Here is a 6983-nt window from a genome sequence, read left to right on the forward strand (position 1 = left end):
GTCATCCTACACGTTTTCTGCAGATGGGTTTAGAGCGAGGGTTTTGAGTGTAGAAGCTTAGGGACAGGTGTATCCTAGTGAGGGGATGGTGTTCCTTAATTTTCGTACGAATCTGGCATGATTAGGTGAGTTACCTTTAGTATGTGTGTATGTGGCTAGGTGGTGTAGTTGAGAGCAGTGAGGTTCTTGATTGTGGTTTAGTTGGCCTTCCAGAGTGTTGTATGTGTAGGATGGTCTCAGCCTGACAAGCTTAAGAGATTTTCTACGTGTGCCTATCGTGTCATCTGTGTCCTCGATTGACATTATGTTGATCTAGGTAGTGTGTGTGAGTAGCTTCCCGTCCAACACTCTCTCTCTCTCTCTCTCTCTCTCTCTCTCTCTCTCACACACACACACACACACACACACACACACCACATACGCAATGAGCAACGAAGCTTCACCTATGGCAATTGTTGGTCGTCTCGCCTGGCAATGGTTAAGTTTCGGGGTGCTTGTCACCGTGTAGGTGAAAGTGATCGGCACAGCCGGTCACAATGTTTTTTGGGGATGCTGCTCCTCGTAGGAGCTTATGATCTGCTGCTCTCATCGAGCATGCATGGGCGTGCGTGTAGGTGAGGCGGTAGAGCTTCAGAGTCTGAGAGTGAGGCGGTGGGTTTAATACCATCGCCCGCGTGAGCCCTTGCTTTGACTACCCTTTTGGTCAACGGGCAATAGTCCGCTAGGCATGACTAGAGACCAACTGGGGCGTGTTTGCCACAGGGGCAAGCACCCCAAAATCCAACCAACATCGTCTCGCCTTCTCGCTATCACCCAAGTGTGGTAGATTGGTTATGCTATCACCCTAAACCAAGCAGGCATGGGCGTGCGTGTAGGTGAGGCGGTAGAGCTTCAGAGTTTGAGAGCGAGGTGGTGGGTTTAATATCGTCGCCCGTGTGAGCCCCTGCTTTGACTACCCTTTTGGTCAACGGGCAATAGTCCGCTAGGCATGAGTGGAGACCGATTGGGGCGTGTTTTCCACGGGGGCAAGCACCCTAAAATGCAACCAACACCGTCTCGCCTTCTTGCTATCACCCAAGTGTGGTAGATTGGTTATGCCATTTCCCTCTTGAATAATAGGTCTTGAGTTCAACTCCTCGTCGGCTAGATTGTCTCTTGCCACATAGTTCACTACTACGTTAAAACTCTATTCTTCTTCTTCCTCTCTCTCTCTCTCTCTCAACCTGCTCGTTGCTATCTCTCGTTGTGGCTCCATTTGAAAGGTGAAGCGTGCTTAGGCAGGGCGCGAACGGCTTGAAACTAACCTCGTTTGCAAGGCACAGGTAGGGCACGGAACTCATTTGGTTTCCATGGAGGACCTTCACATGGGTGTGCCAAAGCAGGTTGTTGGCAAGCAACTAGCAGATTGGGTCTTCATCTCATGCGCAAGACAAATTCCAGCTCCTCCTGACGTTGCAGAATCATGCCCTCGAGACCATGCCCCATAGCCTATTCCTTCTGCGTACCTCGTCTCACCTTATCTAGGTCTTCAGTCATTGTTTAGCGCTTGGCCACAGGCAGGCCTTCAACTGTCTGATTGCTCTGAGCTCTTAATGTATCTGAGTCCCTCGGAATGTATTAAATCCACAATCTTTTCCAGCACATTTGAATTTCTAGTAACTACCCGAGTCGTTGCTATCTTCTCTTTAATCTCCTGAAGTTGCTCAAGAAATAGCTCCTCCTTCTTAGTCCGAATGCATCCCAAGCTGTCATGGAATTGTTGCTCCAAACCGATAAGGTCTCGTGATGACAGCCGTTCCAGATTGTCAAAGCTTCTGAGCTTCTCTATGAATTGGGTTACACTCTCCACATAGCCATCACCGTGGATAGAGCAGCCGGCATTGTTGTTTTCATGAGATTCGGAGTGGCCACAACTCCTCATGTAGCGCTCCGTAACGTTTTGCATGCTGGGGTTCGCGAACTTGAAGACCTTGCCCTTGCTGGAGAAGATGATGCCGCCCACCTCTGCATCACACCGCACCGACAGATCGTGTGCCTTCTTCAGCAGGCGGCCCCTTTGCTTTGAGAACGTCACCTGCCGCATCGTTGTATTCTCGATCCGGTTGATCTTAATCTTCTGCCTCGCCATTGGGTACCTCCACTGATGCACCCGTTAGTCAGGACCAGCACTAAGCCACGTCCCTCAAGCTTCTCTCTCTCTCTCTCTCTCTCTCTTTGTGATCATGTGCCACAAATTATCATCTGCAAGGATGCTGAGTCCAATGCTTATAAGGTTGGAAGGAGCAGCCCATGAGCATGTCAGGGAAAGAGCCCCTACAACTAATTATGCGCTAGCTCCAGTGCGTGCGGATGCTGCAGCAGCAACTTGAGGTCGTTATCAAGGCCCGCGTCATTCATGGCCAAGCTTCGATGTCTCATGAGCGAGTTTTGACGTCATGCTGGGCTACTCCGACGTTGGCCTGCTCATGGGCAGCTCACATCAGCCCTTTGAGCCATCTCCCTTCCCCTGACCCTCCCCTAAGGAGTACGATGCTCATGTCCTGCTACACCTTCACTGAGCAGGTGCTCTTCAGCCAACCGCTTATATAAGCTGACCCATCTCCAAACATCTTTGTCCTTGTGCAACGCATGACAGTGCTCTCCGATAGTGGCCGGTTATATAGAGCCTGAGGCTCTCCTCTCTCTCTCTCTCTGTCTCTCTAAACTTGCTCGTCGCTCTTTGTCGTTGTGGCTCCATAACTTTAAAGCTGAATCCTACTTAGGCAGGGCACAGGCGCCTCGAAACCAACCTCGTTTGCAGGGCACAGTAGCTCAAACCCTCATTCGTAGGGCACGCAGCTCAAGACCTGTTTGCAGGGCACGAATTTGAACAGTCTCGGCTGCTTGAAACCTTTTGCTGCAAAAAATTAACGTTGAACCTTGCATACTTTCGTTGAACCACTGTGTCGCTGGAGCCGCAGGGTACACTGCCGGAGCAAGGAGCTCTCGCCAGTTGTGGAGGGGGGGGGGGGGGGGGGGGGGGGGGGGCGGAATCCCTCCCCCTTTTATCTATAATATAGATAGAAAATGTGATGGTTGCGATATATATTCTTACATTCGTTTCGAAGCCACCATTAATCCGTTTTTGTATACCTGCCATGCGTGCATCTTTTGTGCTCATGTACTCCCCTAATGCATTGGGCATTTCTCTTTCTACACAAGCTTCTTTCGATCCCTTTCCTAGCTTCTCACTTTTATCGAAAGCATTCAATTTTCGAAGCAAGGACTTCTCCCTCCCTTTAAGAAACTTTGATTTGTTTCTCTCAAACTTATAAGCCGCATCCTTGAACCGCACCTTTGATTGCTACTTGTATGGGTTTGCCCTTGACGAATTCCGATTCATCATGCCTCGAGGTCGACCACCCTTGCGTAGCGGGATATCACACTCGGTGCCATGATCATCTCGAAGATGCTCCATCATGTCGACCCTCTTCTCATAACATATTTTGTTAGCGTGGCACTCTTCCGTTGCAATGCATTGATGAGTTTTTCTTCCATTGTCACGCACAATTTTGATGTAGAGCGGCCTCCTTGATTGTTTGTTTGTGAGCTCATGAAGCAGACACTTAATTGAATGCTCCTCCTCCTAAAGCTTAGTCCAATGCAATTTCAAAGCCTCATTGGTATAAGACACCCAAATGGGTATAAGGCACAGAACTGAGGGTATAAGAGGGTATAAGGCACATAGAGCATAAGCCTTTGTATGCTAGGGTATTAGGTTGTTGTAAAGAGCTATGGCATCCTTGCTTCACGGGTGCCGAGTGTATGAAGCTGTTGTAATCCGCAGGGCTTCAATAAGGTAATAAGCAATGCTAGTAATGCAGAACAGTAATAGTAGCAATCAATGCAGGCAGCGCATGAAGCACGAGGCTACGCATGGCTTGACGCAGGAGAAACCATGGACGGCATGCCGAAAGCAGAGGCTTGCGCTGGGCGTGACCTGACACAAGAGAACGCATGGGAATGTTGAAAGCACGGGCTTGCGCAGTAGGATGAGGCCTAGTTCACCAAATTGCATGCCAAATGAGCATCGAATGCTCACGCTCACCCCTTCAATAACTGTGCCGCCAACCCCCTCCCCCCCATCGGACGGCTCTCATCCCCCCTACTCCCCCAACCCTCGAACCCCTTTGGCCTCTAGCCGTGCCATATAGTGCCATACCTCTTCCTCATACTTCCTCTTCAAAGCTCTCTTAAAAGCTCACAAACACATGAAAAAAAATCATCATCATCGCATAGCCTCAAGTTTTTGTTTTATGAGTCAAGGATGGGTACCCTTTGCCTTCTCCCCAAAACAAAGCAAATAACATATATGTAATCCATAGCCTCAAGCTGCTTGTTAAAATCCATCTCCTCGCACACTCACACGCACACCATCCTCTTATGTATGTCATTTCATTGTGTACAATAAAATCCTTTTATAAACTTAGCTCGAAAAATTTCCCAAAACAGAAGCATTAAAAAACATTTTTTTGAAGGCCAAAATAAGCAACTTCTCTAACTAGACCACTTTATTAAGAAATCCTCTTTTAGCACACACTTGGAACCACCCTTCCATTCATGTACGTGTGAGGCCTCTCCAAGCCTTGTGGTGAGCTCCCTATTAGCTCCCGCTTGAAACTCCTTAGAAAAGAATCTTTTTCCTTAACGTTCTTTTAAGGTCCTCAAGAAACCTGATTGATCTACTCTATGGATTTCAAATTCAAGACCTTGTGTCCTTGTGGGTACTAGGCTTCAACAATTTTAAGTGTGCATCGCCTTGCTTCCCAAGTTTGTACAAAACCAAACAACATTAGTTTGGTGCATGGAAGATAGACGTTGAGCTACCATGGACATGAGCCCTTATAATTTAATTTGAAAAAAATAGAATGCCTGACGTAAGTGTGTGAATTGGGTTCTCAATCAACTACCACAAAATTCATGACATATTTTCTGCTGAACTCAATTCAAAGCAAGCTAGGGTGAATTTTTGAAGATCCTATGACAAAACCAACAATAAAACCAACAAGGGAAGTGTTTTGATCCAAACATGATGCAAACGTTTGAGGCATTTTCTTTGCTCATGTGGCAACAAAACTCTATGAAAATTAGGAAAGTATCTACTACAAAGATGCTTATATCTACTGTCAAGAAAGTGGATCAATGACAAAGATGTTATCAAGAACATGCTTTTAAACAAGAGTATTTACTCTATCTTTGATGGGGATTTTGTATCTTTGTGACACTGAAAAATTTACGTGAATTTTGTTCTTGTTTTTTGGCTATGGTTTACTAGGGTGGGGGTGGTGGGTGGGTTTAGATTTTACCCTTGGGGTTTTTTTGAATTGATTTACGGATTCAAATTTGTTTGTCAACATAGACATGTTTCCCTAGATATATTTTTACTTAAACCTATTTCTTGGATCTTTTGGGTGGAGTAGTTGTCCCTCTTTGTGGGAGAGCTTTCTTTTCACTTTGAATACATATTTAGGAAAATAGGAAGAAATCTATAAGTTTGGGACAGTTCTTTGTGTCTCATGGACATGAGGTAAGGTTGTGTTGTGTTAGGTTGTTACACACAAGAAAACCATGATACAATGTTTAGTGGATGCTTATGAATCAGCAAGATCCGATATTGTGTGTTTTCAACAACCATACCATACACTCGCGTGTGCACCCAGAATTTTTTTTTCCCACACATGCTTCATTGACAAAACAATTCAAATGTAGGCTCCAAGACAAACTTTGGTGATGAAATTGAAAAGAATACCATTCACATTGAGTGAGATTTTTTGAACATTACAATGTTGATAATGACTCTGACTGTGAGTCTACTAACTTGAAGCATTGTTAGAAGATTACAAAGGTGGGATGCCAATATCAATGTTGATAATGACTCTAGCTATGGGTCAACTGATTTGAACCATTGCTAGAAGATTACAAATGTGAAAGGCCAATGCTAAGCAATCACTCCTCCTCATCTGCATTGACATTTGATGGTGCCTCACGTTCGTCAAGTTTCAACTCACTCTTTGGCCTTGAGAATTATTTGCTTTGGAATCTTAATTTTTCCGGGAATTCGTCCACCCTAGGGCTTCCATTCCCAAATGATGCAACTAGTGTCTTCCCAATATTGAGGATCATTCATGTTCTCTCTCCAATACTTGTTCCAAAAATCCTTGAAAACCTCCACATCACTTGCATTCTTCTTCTTTGGACTTGGTGCTCAGTATTGTATCTTGACTTGAAGGTAGGTTACCGTACCTTCTTTCCATCAAAAGTAAACTCAAAGCATTCCTCCTCTTCTATAAGCCATGCTCATACAATCAAATATAAATTTGCATTTGCTAGTGTAGCTTTGCCCCCAAAAGTGCTTGCATGATTTTGGATATGTCTCCAATTTGACAACATCTCTTCTCACATCAATCAATTATTGCAACTTTATGAATGTTTGCAGCATACAATGTTTTTTGAATGCACGAGCATCACCTGCTTTTTTTCTAGGCCTAACTCTATGTATATAACTCCTTTTCTTAGCTATCCCATCTCTGATATCATAGTCATCGGCCATGGCAGCCTGCTCTCTATCATTTTGAGCATGAATAAGAATACCTAGTTTTGTGTTGGTGACACCTCCTTCAAAACTATTTTCAGTGTTGTTGTCTATGTCATCCTCTTCATACTCAACACTGGAAGCATATAAGATATCAAGGGAATCTCCTATTTCTTCCATGGAGGGATCTTGAATACCCTAAAGGGAAGAATAAGATCCTGTGTCTTTTATCAAGGGCTCACCATTCTCAAATGTGAGTTGCCTAATAGGTCTGCTTATGAAATTCAAACTTGAAATCTCACTTTTATTTGGATGCATCGATCCTTCCACAATGACACCTAAGCTACTCTCACCTACTTTAGTACAATTTATAGCCTCGTATGGGTGGACTGGCAATACCACTCCATTACCA

The 6983-nt window shown here is 45.0% G+C and overlaps 2 pseudogenes; both read right to left on the reverse strand.

The window, feature by feature from the left end:
• Positions 1-6751, reverse strand: part of LOC147420997 (uncharacterized) — a 36314-nt pseudogene extending 29563 nt beyond the window's left edge.
• LOC147420998 (MADS-box transcription factor 23 pseudogene) lies at positions 1489-2128 on the reverse strand (annotated as a pseudogene).
• Positions 6752-6983: the final 232 nt, after the last annotated feature.

Source organism: Adiantum capillus-veneris, chromosome 28, assembly GCF_014529385.1.
Source record: "Adiantum capillus-veneris isolate H3 chromosome 28, ASM1452938v2, whole genome shotgun sequence".
NCBI classification, from domain to species: Eukaryota; Viridiplantae; Streptophyta; class Polypodiopsida; order Polypodiales; family Pteridaceae; genus Adiantum; species Adiantum capillus-veneris.